General features: G+C 38.8%; 1 protein-coding gene across 1 annotated transcript in view; it reads left to right on the forward strand.

The window, feature by feature from the left end:
• Window positions 1–10,678: 10,678 nt before the first annotated feature.
• slc4a5a (solute carrier family 4 member 5a) overlaps window positions 10,679–17,926 on the forward strand; it is a 62,332-nt gene continuing 55,084 nt past the window's right edge. Inside the window, exon 1 of the mRNA XM_084729186.1 lies at window positions 10,679–10,855. The gene's annotated coding sequence lies outside the window, so the exon portion shown is untranslated. The remainder of the gene's footprint in view (window positions 10,856–17,926) is intronic.

Raw genomic sequence — 17,926 nt, forward strand, 5'->3', positions numbered from 1 at the left:
AGTTATAAAGAAAGAAAACTTTTAAAGCTGACTGAATGATGCTTAGTCAAAGTTTAAAAGGTCTTATACCAGTTATACCAGTGCTAATACCAGTGTTTCTACATCTTAATGGCATGAAATCTTACTGGAAATTGCACAATACTACATTTTTTGCCTATTAGCATTATCTTGCCATATAAATTGAAAAAAAACAAAGAAAAACTGGCAGAAGTCATAGAACCTGCCTTCATAAAATACCCTCAGAGGTCAAATGTCTGCTGCACACACTTAAAACAAATTTGAAGTGTGCAGCTGCAACACACAAAAAAAGACAAAAAAAAGAATTATATACCAGAATCCAAGGACCCAACACAGCTAGAAAGTTAAGGTTCACTGACCTGGGGCAATCGGGAAGCCAAGAGTGTAATAATAAGATGGTTTAACACACTTTATGTTTCCATGCTTGGGTAGGTTCACACACCGTCAGTGGTAGATATTTTGGAAAGTGCTTCTTTGCTTTTTTGCCAAGAGCTAAATTGGTATGAAGCTGCTGGAAGGGCTCACTAGAGCAGTGTTTCCCAACCCTGGTCCTCAGAGCTCACTGTCCTGCATGTTTCAGATGTTTCTCTGCTCCAACACACCTGATTCACATGATCAGGTTATTATCAGGCTTCTGCAGAGGCTTGATGATCAGCTGATCCCTGAGGACCAGGGTTGGGGAACACTGTTCTAGAGGGCACTTCAGATTTTCTCCACTGGAAGGACACCCTGGAGCAGTTTTTCCCAATTTATTTTCTGGGGATCCACTTTTTTAAAATGACAAACCATCACAACCCAATTCGCAAGAAGCTTTATCAATAAATTCTAGGAAGAGTGTATGAATGAACATTCCTGACCATTTTATATTATTTTGATATGTTATTTTAAAAAATATACATACAAATAAATTAATTTTACCCTCTCATCAGGAAAACAATATAGGACATTATCACCTACTTCATAAATCAGTATTATACACACATTAAATGCTTTATAAAAGGTTTAATGCACATATACATCTGACATTTGCAGAATTTTATCCATAGTCCTTTTTTATTTGTGGACCTAAATAGAATCTCCTGTGACCCACCTATGGGTCCCAACCCAGTCTTTGGGAAAGACTGCCCCAGAGCGAGTTTTCTCCGCTGAAGGAGCACCCCAGAGGGCACTTTATTAAGTTTTGTCCACTGGAAGGGCACTCAAGAGGTAACTTTATCACATATTTTTCCACTGGAAGGGCATCCTAGAGGGCACTTTATCATGTTTTTTTCATTAAAAGGGCACCTAAGCGCACATTTCATCACATTTTGCCCACTGGAAGGGCACCAGAGGGCATTTTTTCTCCATTAAAGGGCACATCAGAGGGCACTTTATCACACCGTGCTGAACAGAGGTCCATCCTAGAGGGCACTTTACCACTTGATCACATTTTGTTTGACATTGGGCCAGCTTAGAAGACACTTCCTCATGTTTTGTCCCCCTGAAGGAGACTCCAGAAAGCACTTGATCACAGTTTTTTGTTTACTGAAAGAGCAGCCTGGCGGGCACTTTATCATGTTTTATCTACCACAGGAGTCAACCAAGAGGGCACTGTTGCAGCATTTTTCAAACATGAGGGGCACTCAAAACTTAAAAAGACAGGAGTAAAAGTCTATTTGTGGAGTGACAAAAACATGTAGTTCCTTTTTAGGCCTAAATTTTTAAGTGCATCTCCCTACTCACACACTTCCCGCTCCCTGGATGACACACACCAGCTACTGTATTAATTCAGTTCACAAACAGCACGCAGCGCTCTCTCTCCTCCTGCAGGTCATCTCTCCTCATTCACTTCTCACCTCTCATCTCCCCTCATCATAATGATCGAGAGACGGCGGGTGAAATAATTACGGCAAGGAGCTGAATTGCGTCAGCTGGGGTAAAAAAAAACAAAACAAAACACGCTCAATGGCCTGAGTGCAGGATGTGCGCACATCCCTACAAGCTGTGATTATGATAATACGGACGTGGATGTTGTTGTTATGATCAGCAGGAGAAACACACACTCACACACTGTGTCCACACCTTTATCTGGCAAGGAACAGGCTCGGACATGTGGAGGCTCAGTATCACTTGTTGCAAAGAGCACATATATTGAGCCGACATAATAATATACAATTTCCAGTATTCTTGGAAAATTGCTGAAATGACGCTGAACAGTCATTGTAGCACCCAGCAACACATTCTGTCAACAACCTATACAGCCGAATGATGGAGAGAGCAGCAGGACTACTGAATGATTATGTCATTTTGTTTCATTCCCATCATCATCATTTCCAGTATTAGTACTATTGCGGTGACAGTGTGTTTCTTTTAATGGACTCGGAGCAACAGAGTTCACTAAACATCAAGGTATGTCTGAATATCTGCTACCTCTGACCAACACAACCTCAACAAATCTATGACCGATAATAAACAAAAATGTATTACTTTGTTAAGTGAGTCAGTCACTTATTAACACTACAAGTACCAGAATTCCATAAATGGAAGAAAGGCTAGAAGCACTGGTTTTGACCTTTGACTTCCAAACTCCATTATCGCTCATGATAAATAACAGACAGAGATTAAAGGGATAGTTCACCCCAAAATAAAAATTCAGTCATTATCTAGTCACCTTTATGCCGATTCAAGGTCGGGTTTAGTTTTTTAGTCCACAAATCACTGCTGGAGTTTCACGGGAAAACAGTGTTGCAGAATCTTCCAAACAATGGAAGTGAATGGTGACCAGTTTTCAAACATAAAAAAACAACAGAATAAAAACATAAAATGCCTCCATACTGCTTGTCTGGTGTGACTGAAGTCCCCTAAGCCCCGACATGCCAAACTGACCCAAATAAAAGTTACTGACAGCAGGTTTTCAGCCTGAATCTTCACTGTAGATCCTTAGCTTGGGGCCACGTTCATGTGCACACTGTCTGAACTGGGTGTGTGTGTTGTGATGGTGTACAAACAGCATGTCAGGACTTGCATTACACCAGGCGAGCAGTATGGAGACATCTTATGGTTTTTTTGTCCAGTTATTTTTTTATGTTTGAAAACTGGTCACCATTCACTTCCACCGTTTGGGAGACTCTGCGACACTGTTTTCCTGTGAAACTCCAGCAGTGTTTGTGGACTAATGAAATAAATCAGCTGTCATTTCTCAAAACATTGCCAACATCCCTGAATCTTAAAATAAAGACCAGATGTTGCCCTTTAGGGTGTTTGTTTATTTGTTCCTCTCTCATATTTGCACCACATTTTGATCCCCAACACCAATGTTTGGCTTATCTTTTTTCTCCACTTCACTGTTGCATGCAGCTTTTCTTTTAATATATTCATGTCTATAAATGTACACAATTTTGTTCTCAGATACAGAGGTTATAAAGTATAATGTAAAATAACAGTGCTACAAATTGCATCGCCTGGTGCAACCCTTTCTTGTAGAATGAACCTTGAGCCTTGAAGGAGTAACTGTAGTTTGCAGATAAATCTAGTGACCTAAAAGTATGCAGCTTTTTTCCTACTTTTATTCAAGAGTGTGGTCTTTCAATTTGAGAGCATTACTTATTGATTTCATGTTCAGATTTTGTAATGCTTTCCCTCAGAACCCCGTCCTCACACTCAAATAGCCTCTGCTTGCGCTAGAATTTGCTCTGCTTCTGCTTAAACTGCTTCAGCGTCAGCTCTTCTCCTCACACTCAGGCTGCTTCTGTGCGCTTGTGAAACATCTGCTCTCACATTTTTTGGTGCAATAACCCTGTCAAAGTTCCCCGACTGCTGACCAGCGAAATGACTCCTGCCTCTGTGCAAGGATGCTCCAAGAAGTAAAACAAATGCCCTCATGTCAGAAGGCATATAAAAGTTACAACCCCAATCTGAAAAGGTTTGGACTGACCTTTGTTGTTTTTTCACTAATATACATTTATTCTTAATTTGATAACTGCAACATGCTCCAATAAAGCTGGGACAGGAGCATGTTTACTCCTGTGATACATCACCTATTCTTTTAACAACTCTCAGCAAGTATTTGGGAACTGAGGACAGTAATTTTTGAATTTTTGAAAGTCAAATTCTTTTCTCATTCTTGCCTGATATCCGACTTTAAGTGCTCAACAGTCCAGGGTCTTTGTTTTTGTATTTTGCACATCATAATGCGCCACACGTTTTCAGTCGCGCGTCATCCAGACGGCAGCACCTGTTGCTCCAAAACCTATCCGCATTAATGGAGCCTTCACAGATGTGACAGTTACCCATGATGCCATGGGCACTAACACACTCCCATACCATCACAGATGCTGACTTTTGATGTTAGTGCTATTAACAATCTGTATGGGCCGTTTCCTCTTTAGCTCAGAGGACACAACATCCATGATTTCTGAAAACAACATGAAATGTAGACTCAACCATATTGTCAGTAAAACCAATACTGAGCATACACCATAAAAGCAATAGCTATTTTTGTTAAAGGGTAGGGCTGTAAGTCTGATTTACATGATGTATGTACTAGAATCAAGGGAGGTTCTTGACAAAAAGAACTGCGATAACCCACACACACAAAAAAAAAACAATGATCACTCCTATTAAAACAAAACTTAGTGCTGTACTTTTCATGTGGGCCAATGAGGCTGTGTGCAAAATTTTGTGCAGACTGGCCACTGGGTGGTGCCCTCACATGAAGTATTTTAGATTTCAGCAACAATTACTTGTATTTAAAGTAAACAACACCAATCGTTCCCTAGGTGGAGTTTTTGAAAAATATTCAAAATAATAAAATAAAATAATATTGCTTACTAAAGTAATTGTAGTTGTTTGACAACTGAGTGAGGTGTCTCAGTGTGGGAAGTGCAAGATCAGTACTGCAACACTGCAAAAGTTATGTAAGTGAAAACTGCAGGGATGATACAGAATTATGTATGGATGGCAGACACCAAAAATGTTGCATGTCTGCCAACAAGTGGCACTATAATGAAGTTTTTTGGCCAATAAGTCCCACATAATACTAGTACATCATGCATTAAGAATCCTCATATCTACGTGTGCCCTCAACTTTTTTTTTTTAATCTCATGACATCCATTTCAGCTAAAAAAAAAAAAATTTCTGCAAAATTGCGAAATATAGAGTTCCTTCTTCCCTGTGAGTCTGATCTGCACGGAATACAGCAAGTAGAATCTATGATGCCCGCGATGAAAGTTTATCAAAGGATAATTCAAAAAATGTGCAATTTATAAAGGAGCAATTTCCTGTAGCTAGAAGGCACAACAGGAAGTGTTTCCAATCTTACAACAGTCAGTCTTATCAGCGCCGGGTGCAACTTGCATGGAGGGCTTTGACCCTGGTTTAGTTTTCATATTCTAATTTGTTTTTTTCTTGTGTTTCTGGCATGTCTATGAGGTAAGTCCAGCTCTCTCTCTTAACATTAGCAGTGCCCACGCTTGTGTGCACAGTTGATTGAATTACCGACATATCTGGCATCAGTTACAGGGCGAAGCTTGACCAGGCAATCTGCAGTCAATTTCACACTAAACGCTCCATGCGCTGTGGGCTAAAAAGACAGATTTGAGGCTTTTACCAGAAGCTTCTCCCTCAGGGTATCAGGGCTACACATTTCTTGCACCAGCTAGTTTCACAGGGGCTTCTCATCATACGTGTCCCCTGTGTCTCATCCTCCTACTTAACCTTTTTATAGATTCACTGCTCTTTATAGCTGCACCCCTTCAAATCTGCAGTCCCACTCCATTAGGTTATAACAGACTACCTGTAATAGCCTTCTCTCGCTCTGTGAGTTTGTACAATGCGAGGAGAGGCAGAGGGATTATCACCGAAACAATCACCCTAGCTGGCTTCAACCAGATTTATTGTTAAGAGCTGGGAGATTTTTTTCAGAACCAAATGTCAGCGAGTCATTTGTCATTTTGAAAAGTTAAAGATTCCCCCGTCACATACTGACTGTTAGAAATCGTCTGTTTTCTGTAGATAATCACAGGTTGTTTTTTTGTGATGAAGTGCTGTAATTTACTTTTTGGGGGCAGCTGTTTTAACTGAACGTGCTCTTTCTACCTCCATCACAGGTGAGCAGAAGAAATATTCAGATCATCTAATAGCACAATGTAAAAATACTCTATTACAACCAAAAGCCCTGCATTCAAAGTCTTACTTGAGTAAAAGTACGGAAGTATTATCAGCAGATCTTAAACTGAGACTGTCTTAACCTTCTCTCTTCTCTGTTGGTTTGGGAACCTCAACATTAAGGCCAAAAAATGTACAGCAAGTAAAACAGTGAAAGTGAGAAGTGAGTAGGAACGTCTTGGGAGAGCAGCAGAGTACGTTACCTGACGTGTTTCACAAACAGGTAGGGAGGAAGGCTGAAGGAATCCTATCTGACAGCTCCCACCTCTTTTTCTCTGTTTTTGCCTTCTGGCTCTCAGCTGAGATTTCCACCTGTAGCTCAGTATTCCTTCATCCCTGCGGCCATTTTCCTTCAGAACGCAGGCCGCGGGAAAAGCTAAACTGAGTACGGAGCGTACCCACGTGGCTGGTTATTTTTGTTGATGATGATGACGATGATGCTGACATACATGACCACACTGAATACAGATATCTTTGTTGTTTGATGTTGGAGATTGTGCCCCCTACCTCCCCACTGTTCTGTATGTATATATGCTCTTGCTCTTGCTGCCTTGCTGCATAACCAGTCACAGTGAAAATGAGAAATGGTCCCACTTTTTTTATCGTACACTTATCAGATGTAATTAGTCAGACTTTGTATCAAATTAGACAAAAACTGAAAATAATATGTTCTTCATTAGACAGTAAACAAACACAATTATGCCCTAATTAGAACTAACAAGCTCTAATTTGTATTAAATTAGACAAAAACTAGGAATATTTTTTATTAGACACTAAACAAAGACAGTTATACCCTGGTGAAGTAGTTAACAAGCTGTTCTTTTAATCAAATTAGACTAATAATAGAGTAATAGATTTTAATGAACCCCTAAGGTTTAATAATGGTTGAACAGTGGGAAATAATACACTTCCGTTTACTGTACTGTTATGATGTAATGTTTTCCTAATTACAGATACTTTATTACTGTAATTAAGTAGTTCTTATGGGCACTTGTACTTTTATGAATAGATTTTCAAGTCTCTATGTTTACTCATACTTAAGTATGCATTACAACATAAAATCCACTACACCACCACTAAAACTAAGAGTGTATTTACAGTATATTTATTACTCTTCCATGATCAAAACACATGATCATCATCTGTTGTCTCACTACAGTGGATTTCATGGATGAACTGCAATAATGAAGACAGCACGCACCTCGACTGAGTGACTTGCATTTTCTTCTGTTACATGAACCAAGATTGAGAGTAGGCCTGAAGCCCAGCATGTTGTGAATGCAGAATATGCAGAAACACCACTCATACTTCAGATGCTTAGCATGCACCGGAGAATACAGTGATCCTTTCTTCCATGCTTTGTGTCACAGTAACTTCAGGGCTGATGAATGGCCGCCCATTCAACAGTCATTAAGGACACCGTGTGGATGAGTTAGGAGTGACAGTTCAATCCTGCCAGGAAAAAAAATCATTTAAGAATGGAACTGGAAAGCTCATTTCCAACAACGCCATACATCTTTTAAATATCTTTACCTAAAGCTATAAAATATACTGTTTTCTATTTCCTTATATGTCACCTATAGTGCTTATGATCATTTCAAAAACACCAGCATTAGTTTCAGTTGGTATTTGTGTTGTTTTGCAAGTAGACACACTATTTGTCATCGGCTCTTATCTCATTTTTCCACCAAACTTTTCAGTTCAGCTGTAATGATGAGTTTGTTTACTTAAGTGCAGGATGTCATCATGTAGCCTTCAGTCTGCTCAGTGGCGAGGAAGATCAATAATGACGGTGCTCTGGCAGTGGTGGAGGGCTGACAGCTTAGACGGTCAGTTCACACAAATCACAAAAAATATATTTTTATTTTTCCCACTTTCCACTGGTAGTATGCTGTGGATAGTTTTGGTTTCCTTTGCTGGAATCCTGCGGACTGTGAGCCTCTAAACAAAAACCTGCAGATTATTTGTGATATTATGGGAAATATTGTTGTCCTTGTGTACTGAGTAGTGGACCCCTGTTTAGGCAAGAAGTCCTTACCTTGAGATCATTGAGGTATGAAGGGTGAAAGGCAGTGAAGGGCTTTTCTTAAACGGCCATGATGATTATGGGCAGTAATCATCAGACTTCGTGGCTCCCTGTAGAAGACTACAGTACCATTATTGATCCACTGTCATGTTCAATCCTCTGGAAATCCCTGGTTCTCCCAATAAATGTATCCCAGGACATGTGTAGTAGCACTCATACATACAGTAATGATGGCAGTCCTGGAGAGCTGACGGTGTTTTAAAAAAAATAAGAACATATGACATACCTGGCTGAAATCTGTGTGGACACTGCTATAAGTCTAGAAATAAAACAAGGTTAAAGTTAATAGCTTCCATCAAACACAACGAGCTGAAAGCTTTTTGGCTGGTCTCCACAGACAAATTTGAATCAGGTGAAATACCCATCGGGCTGTAAGGCTTCAAGGCTCTGTTTGCAAGTTCACCACCTTGGTCCAGACTTATATATCTCGATAAATATTGAATCGATTGCTTTGGCATTTTGTACATTCGTGGTCTGTATACGAAGATGATGAATTCAAATGATGAACTCATGTGATCTCCTGACTTTTAGAGCAACCACAAGATTAATATTTTGGATATTTCGTGAAATATCTCAGGAATTATCGGATGGGTTGTCGAGAAATTTGGTAGAAACGTTTATGGTCCCCAGAGGATGAAGCATACTTTGGGTATTCATGGACTTTCCCTGTAGCATCACAAGCAAATGTAAATGTTTTTAAATTATTTAGTGAAATACTATCATAGGATAAATGGTTTGGCACAAAATTTAGCACAGGTAGTCAAGGTTCCCAGAGGATGAATCCCAATGACTTTCATGATCCCTTGGTTATTTCTCTGATGCCACCATGAAGTTTGTTGTTTCAGGTATTCACACTCCCATAAGATGAGCTGTGATAACTTCGATGTGCTCTTAACGGTCCCTCTAGTGCCATCATCAGGTCAAAATTCCTTCAATAATTTGGTGGATACCTGCAAAACCATGTTTCCATGAGCTGTACTATGTGTTTAGTGCTAATTAGCAAATATTAGCATGTTAAACTAAGGTGTAAACATTATACTTGCTCATCATCAGCATTTTAGCATAACTGTCATGAGCATTTTTCCATGCTGACATTAATATTTAGGTTAAAGGATGCAAAGGTAGGCCTACACTGTCTCAGATGTGCGACTGTAGATGCCTTGGCCCCCCCCCCCCAAGATAGATTCCATGCTAGATTATCAGGAAGGGGGCTAAATAATGCTCAGAATTTAGGCAAAATTTTGCAGACATCCTCATTTCTGACTTTTTACCTGAAGAAATTTGAATGTAAATTGGTTCTATGAGTACCCAGGAGCTTCTGTAACAGACAGGCCTGCTTTATGCCATCCTATGCACCCATGTAGCTTTGGTCAAAAGCCATGCTGTTTTTTTGCATGCAGCATAAATGTATTGTTTTTGCCAATTCTAAATATGGTAATTGAGTATTTCTGTGTACTGGGGTCTCTAAACAGTGTTAGAATACCATAAACTGGATCTGACTGGAAAGCTGAGACTCCTGTGATTCAATGAGCCCAGCTGTGTTAATGTGTGATGATGTTTAGTCTCCATAGTGACCATTTAACTGTAGAGAGACCACTTTTTGACACTTGATCTTTTGTGATCAAATAGTCACAGCCTCATGAAACTTCTCAACCACAATCTAGAGAGCTGGAAATCTCAATTTGCTTTCCTGGGTATATTGGCAATAAGGGGGTCACTGAGCAATCCCCAGGACAGAAGTGTTCACCATCCAATCGCCAGAAAATTTAAAAAAAAAAAGCAGAAATCTGCTAATGTCAAAAGTTTTTCCATTAGGTCACTACACCAGTTTTTCTGTGGTGTTGCTCAACGTCTTGGTGTCTTCAGGCTGTATTTTGGGTTGATTTTTGCTTTTGTTAATCAAATCTCAACTGTTCAAAACATGTTAAATTTTGCACCAAATCTGTATAATAAATTGTATCAACCAAAAAACTGCTGCAGCAACTTATGAGACATATTTGAGTGTGGGAATATACTTCAATCATAACATCCTAACCCCTTATATACTTTAAACTTTCAAATAGTTGAAAGGCACTGAACCTAAACACATTCTCAAGATTTATGATTACCTACAGTAAACCTGCAGTAAAAAAAAAAAACTGATGTCAAAACTGGTGATCTTTGCTGGTCAGATGAGGTCTGTAATCACTCCCCTTTCTAACTCCAAAATCTATTTTAACCCACAGTGTGTTTTCAGAAGCAGCATCCTATAACTTCCTCTCCTTCATCACTTTTTCCACCATGCTATATATTGACCTGCTGGTCCAGTATATTGAGATTTTCTATCTGTGGTTGGTGTCAACCGTATTCTGAAACAACTTCCTGCCTGGAGCTCTCTGCTGAGTCCTAGTTTGCCCATTATTGAACCAGTCATGAGAGAGAGAGCGACAGAACGAGAGCCGCTCAGACAGACAGACAGAGACAAATAGAAAGGAGCTTTCCTCTTTGCTGAGTTTGTACCATTCAATAGTTTGTTGGACGTCCACTGGCATGTTTTCATTGATGCGACCGTACGAGCAGCAAAGGCCTCTTCTGCTTTCACTCATTCCAGCTGACAACTAATCCAGGTAGGCTGTCTTATTCTGTTTTTTTGTTTTTTTGTTTTCCTCTTTCTGCACCATTGATTCCTCCCTGTCTGTCTGAGTTCCCTGCTCTGAACCAGACATTTCATTTTCTCAGTCTGTTGAGTCAGAAGTGGCATTTAGTTCCTCACTTTCTCCTTCCTCAGTTCCAGGCCCAGCACATGTAGATTAAAAACACAGTCAGTGATGGGAAAAATGCTAATCACTCCTGGAATGTAACTAATTACTTTACCCAAGTACTGCAGTTAAGTTGTGGCACTTGTACTTTACTTAGGTATTCCCATATTATATAACTTTATACTTTTCCACTGCATTTCAGAGGCAAATATGGTATTTAATATTGTACAGTTTTCAAATTTGGTGATCCTTTATAGATCTGGAACAAAGGTCCTAAATTTTTTCTCAGCCAAGAAAAGAAAATATTTCAGTAAATATGTAATACAAATATATACAAAATATATATAAATGGTAGAAAAAAGGCCTCATAAAAACATAAAAAAAAAAGAATGATAATAGGCTGAAAGAAGTGGTTTCCACCTTTAATGGGTAATGTGGATGGGGAACAAGTTTATACATTTATTAAGAGTTATAGATTGAACTACTTCAGATTTTCTGGCAAAATGAATAACCTAATTTTTAAGATAATTTACATTAATCTGAAAACATTTCATGGACCACCTGGCAGGGTGCCACAGACCCCTGGGGGGTCCCCAGGACCCTATTTGAGAACCACTGGTTTAGAAAATTCTCCTACTTCGTGGCCTAAATAAATTCTCTAACAACTGTCTGGGATTAGCTGGAAAATCCTGAAACAGGTTTTTTTACTGGCACCATAAGAAGATGACTTTTTAGAAACACATGGTTCTTACAGTAGAGTGATGCTACAAACATATGATGATCTCACCAAATATGATGCATCACTGTAGATTAAACAGTATACAGTATATGAAGTAGTTCAAATGAGCTCAACCTTTAACATCTACAGCAGTAAAATGCAACAAACACATTAATGCAGCTGTAATATTAATCCAGAAACATCAGATATAACAGTAAAACATCGACAAGTACCAGTGACTACTTTTACTTTTCATACTTTGAGTAGATTTTGCTGATAATATTTGCATATTTTTACTTGAATGTCTGACTTTTCACTGTATGGGATACTTTCACTATTTGGTATTAGTACTTTTACTGAAGTAAAGGATCACCATTAAAAAGAGTGTGGATCAGCTCCAGGTCTCTGCCCGTCAAAAGGAGGTTTTTCCTCACCACAGTCACCTCGGTGTTTGCTCTTGATGGGAACTATTGGTTTAATAAAAAGTACAGTCTAAACCTGCTCTATTTGAAAAGCACCTTGACAGAACGTTGTTATCAAACTGATTTGACTTGAGTATTTCTTCCACCACTGATTCTAATAGATGTGTAAGAACATTACAGAACTGTTGGCTCTCAAATATCTATAACAGACTGATGCTGTCAGTCAATGACAGTCAATTCAGATGTCCTTTGACTCTGGAAGTGTCCATCTTCACTTGTAAATCACAGTAATGTGTAATACGGGGTTAAAAACATCATGCAAATAAATGTAAAACACATCCTGGCTTCATTTCTGCAGTGAACAGTTACATATGACATCATCCTCCCTCAGGGGAAAATAAAGTTTATCAAACACACTTTCAAAAACTTTCCGAAGCTGATGAGACGTACCGTAATTTCTTTATACTTACTGAAGCACTAATGAGCACCACTTATCCTAATAACTCTAATCTCTCTCACACTGTATCTACGCACACACACACACACACACACACACACACACAAATGCACACACACACACACACACACACACAAATGCACACACACAATTTGAGTTCAATTTTTTGATATATGTGCAGCTATTAAAGTTTTAACTCGCTGTACACGGCCTCAAACCTCAGAGGGACTGGATGTGTGTGTGTGTGTGTGTGGGTGTGTGTGTGTGTGTGTGTGTGTGTGTGTGTGTGTGTGTGTGTGTATATAAACATACATACATATATATATATATTTATAATATGTTAATGCTTATTTAAGGTAGTGAAGGGAAATACAACACTCTGAGTCTCTCTTGTGGGTAAGTTCCTTCCCAAGCTGTTCTTTTTTCTTTCTGTTTTTTAGGTTACTAGGTTTATCAGTGAAATGATCACCAGGACAATGACAGGGTAGCATTTAAATCAGATTCAAACGTAGACATCCCACCGATCTAATTTCATTTTGTATATATTGACTAAGCTTATGAGCACTTAATTATTCATATTGCCAGACCTAATGTCAATGACCTGCATTACAAACATTACACAAGGTGACACCCGTAGGTGCGGTGCTGCCAGAGCTCACCAGAACGACATTCTGCCACTTTTTTTTCCCCAAGTAAGGAAATAGAATATTCACATAAATATTTTTTTAAGCATTTGAAGACAGAATCATCACTAAAGTGTGTCTGCCAGATTTGACAGAGCACAATTTTAGTAGTGTAGTCTTTGCAGACTCACAGTCACAGCAGAGAGACAGAGAGTCTATGTGGACTGACTGCCATCTAATATTCTTAACATGATGTAACATTTGATCATGTAATCAGTTATAGTTGACTAATGTATGTAAACTTGCCACTGTAGGAAAAGTGCTTACGTGACCTGAATAGAGACACAATTTAAGCGTGTGTGTGCGTGCGTGCACACATCACAGAAGCTCTCTATACTTAAAAGGACATCAATGTGAGTTGCAGAGTTTTGCAGATATCGGAGATGGCACTCGGCTTGTGGTGCTCAAAGCAACAAAAAATATATATTTGAAAAATTCAAAACCAGGGTATCCTTCCAAAATCACAACACAGTTTCTCAAGATAATTGACAGACCTTGTTGTGAACATTTTGAAATGGCAACTATTTTCTTTCTAGTAGAGAGAAGGTGGTTCTGGTGGATTCTAAAGTAGTTTTGATAGATCCCAATACAGCTTTTGGTGCTTTGAGCACCACAACCTGAGTGCCATTTAGTCCCATTATATTGGAGAGAAGGCAGACATCTCTATGTACGATATCTGCAAAACTCTGTAACTCACACCAAAACAATCTAGATGGAAAAGACGCAGTACAGACCAGGGGAAAAATACGTATTTTTGATTGTAGGGTGAACTGTCACTTTAAACTAATGGCACTACATCTCTGGTGCCATCATAAGCCTTTGCTTTGTCAGTGAATTCACTACTTTGAATTTACAGTTTGTATGAAATACATATGTAAATAAAGATGCCTCTCCTTGGACGATTTAATATTAGAGATAAAAAAAAAAAACATTTTTCACACAATAAAAAGACAAGAATAATGACCTTTTATGTATAAACAGATTTAAGTACAAATCTGATAGATGGACAATAATCTGAGAAAGATTTCAAATAAGAAAATCTTTAGTATTAAAAAGTAAAACACATGTACCTCTTGTGACAAGCTGGTTCTCACTGTTCTCATAAACAGGAGTGGATCTATGGTAGACCAACAACAACATCGTATCAAAGAGCTGCTGAAAAGAATCAGATCATTTGCAAATGTAACATTAACAGCATGATCCGTTCAAAATTAAACATAAATCTGGAAATTACTGGTGCTCAGAATTGAATCACAAATGTGTTTTGTGTCAGTTGTCATATATTTGTCATCATGGTGAAATATTATACGTTTCTTGACAAATGAGGGTGAAATTTTTACCAGTACCAAATGTCAAACAAGCTAAATTATCTCCCCATATTGACAGATATGTTTTCAATGTTAAAGACTAAGTCACTGGACAGAATGATCATTTTTCATGTACTTTTTGAACATTTTTGTCTGCTGTAATGTGCTCTGTCAGTGTTCATCTGCCTGCACACTGACAGAGCACATGAACACACTTCCCCCTGTGCACGTGTGCATGTTTATGTGTCAGTGTGTGTCGGTGTTTGTGTGCATGTCTCTATCAAGCGGTGCGGGGGTTTTGGAGGCAGGGCGAGCCCATCGATCAGGCCGTTGAAGGGGGCAGCCCACAGCTCTCGCTCCAGCTGCCCACTGGGTGTGAAGGACACTGATGTGACAGCACTAATTACAGAGGCAGGAAGCCAGCGCTACAAACATTCGCAGCAGCGGCTCAGCCGGGCTCTGCCCAGCTAAACCCATCCTCCACCAGCCACTTTACACCTCTCATCCCTACGGGGTGGATTGTATTTTCAAGTGTCATGCCGAAATGAGATATTATCCACGCAGAGTCGAGTGAAAAGAAACCGTCTTTGATTTACAGGATGTAGACATGCCTGGAAATAACAGGACAAACTCTGCAGTGAAACAAGAGTCAAAAAAACCCACAGCAACTCTAAATACTAAAACAGTATTTTAATAATTTAGTGTGAATGAATTGCCTTGAAATTTTAAAATGAATGAAACAGCAAATGCACAATCCGTTTGATTAAATTTCTTTTGTAACATTGGACATTTTAGTTTCAGGGTTAGGGGTGTTTTTAGGTATAAAAGTAAAATGGATGTATATTCTGTACTGGCAGACACCTTTGTACCTTATTCAACTGTAGTTTAGAAACAGACCAAAAGGGACCAGCTCTCTTTGCATTGCTCTAGTAAAGCTTGATGTAGATTTGTGTAAAAGCAACGAAACATCTTCATAGCTTATTTAACACTGTTACTCATGGACAGATTGTGACACAAGGGGCGCTGGGCACAGAAAAATAATAAGGGCCCCAAACCCTCATACATAGTAGCAAGACACCCAGACCTAAAGAGATGCACAACTCCATCTCTTTCAGCTTATTAGTAATCGTTGTTTTGTGTCTCGTCGTCATTTTGTTCTTTTGTGGTCACTTGTTGTCATTTTGTGGGGTTTCTTTGTCCATTTTGTGTCTCTCTGTAGTCATTTTGCCTGGTTTTTGGGTCGTTTTGTGTCTGCTTGTGCTCGATTTGAGTCCCTTTGTGCCTCCCTTTAGTCATTTTGCTTCTGTTTGTGGTTGCTCATGGGGCTCCTGGGCCTGTGCCCGGTATGTCCATTCAGTAATCCATCTGGGGTTTTATTGTTGCTGAATTTATCATCATATCTTTCATTTCAACCTGCATTCATAGATTTTTGGGTTTTTTGTCCACTCGGGAGCAGGTCAACAAGCCCTAAACAAAACACTGATATGCTCGCACCAAGAAATATATTGTTTGCTAACATGTTGTGTTTCTGGCCAACTGACACATGTCAGTTTCAAAATTCAGTCTTTGTTTAGATCTGTTTTGGTCTCAACCAATTCCTGTCGAAATAGCTCTTTAGTTGCTAAATGCTAAATTGTGTTCACTGGCTGCTGTGATACTGAGTGGCAATGCACAGAGGGTTTATTGATGATAACGGCTGCCTGCTGTACATTACGCATACCTGGGGAATGTAAAAGGTTGTTAGAGTCCAGATGAAATAACATTTCGACAGTATCTAGCTTTCGTATTGTAACGTTTTTCTGAGTAAAAACAACAGACAGGTGGGTCATAACAGTGGGAGGAATTTGATTTGCACATTGAAAAGTGGGCGGGTCATAACGCAGCTAGATAGCTAAATAATGAATCTTAGTTCTGTGCTGCTAAAAGTTGAAGACTGACTAATGGGTGGATGTCATGATGTTACTGGATGAAGTTGGTTGGGTCAAGCCTGCATAAGCACACATCATATTTTTACATAACGTGTTTTTTTAGGATTAGATTTAAATATAAGAACAAAACATTTTTTTTGTACTTTTTATCATATATAAATGCGCAGTATTACTGGTGATGTGATCTAAAGGGGTTAAAAAGCAATTTTTCATTTCATCTCGACTTTAAGATTGATTGGTGCAGTTTGAGGTTTGCCCATATCTCATCCCTCAGTATACTTGGAAATAATAATCTCATATTATTCACTATTGTTTGTTGGTTTTCCAGATGATGGCTCAGCTATATGGATGCTCTATGAGAGCCATTTTCACAACAGACATTTTTATTTGCCATTGCAGGAGAAGCACAGGTGTAGTTTATAACATTAATTCGACAGCATTCTGCAGCAAACAAATGTAACAGTTTAAAAAGGAAGCAGGGACACTTTAGAATGAGGGATATGCAGAGCAGGTGATTCTCTTTAGGTGGGTCAGGTTCAGGGTCCTGGTATTGTGCGTGTTATTTCACTGGTCTGCTATACTGGGACACATAATAGCACTGAGCCTGATCATTAACATTATTTACACCTGTGCCAAGACAAAAACTCAGCTATGGAAAAGATCTGGAGTTAGGTTAGGAAAATAACACTAATATTTAGAGTTAAAGGCAGTGGCTCCATTTTTCAGTATTTATTATGCAAAGGTCAAATAGCTATGTGAAATGTGAAAAGGGGTCATTTATATTGTCAGTTTAATGGCTGTGTATTTTGTGCAGTCTTACCATAGACCTTTTTTACTGCAGCCATATGAAGTAGCAGGATAAACATTTGAATTTTAGATCCCGTTCCATTTAGTGTAGAAGAGCTTTTTTAGACAGCCAACATGCACAATAGATTTACTAGATTTAGTAAAAAATAAAAGACAGACCCAAATGTTGCACTGCTCTTTTTTGTGGTCATTTGTGACTCTTTGTAGTCATTTTGCAGGGTTTCTTTGATTATTTTGCATCTTTGTAGTTCTCTCTTTCAGCATATTAGTGATTGTTTTTCTATTCTTTTGTTGTTTTGTGTCTCTTTGAAGCCATTTTGCATGAGTTTGGGGTTTTTAAGGATGCAAATTTGGTGCACTCTTACCATAGACTTTTTTAAACCAGCCATTTAGTGTCACAGAGCCTTTTTAGTCAGCAAACATGCACAATAGATTTATTAGATTTAGTAAAAAAAAAAATTAGAAGATAGACCCCACTGTTGCTCTGCATCCAGCAGGAGACAGACAGAGTTAGCAGATAGCTGGTGCAGAAAGTTAAAGTTAGCACGGAAACTAAAAGTAACAATGCTAAGAAGAGACTGAATAATGTGCTTAGCTTTAAATTGAAACACAAAATA

This window comes from Lutjanus erythropterus, chromosome 10 (assembly GCF_056507025.1).
Source record: "Lutjanus erythropterus isolate fLutEry1 chromosome 10, fLutEry1.hap2, whole genome shotgun sequence".
NCBI lineage: Eukaryota > Metazoa > Chordata > Actinopteri > Lutjaniformes > Lutjanidae > Lutjanus > Lutjanus erythropterus.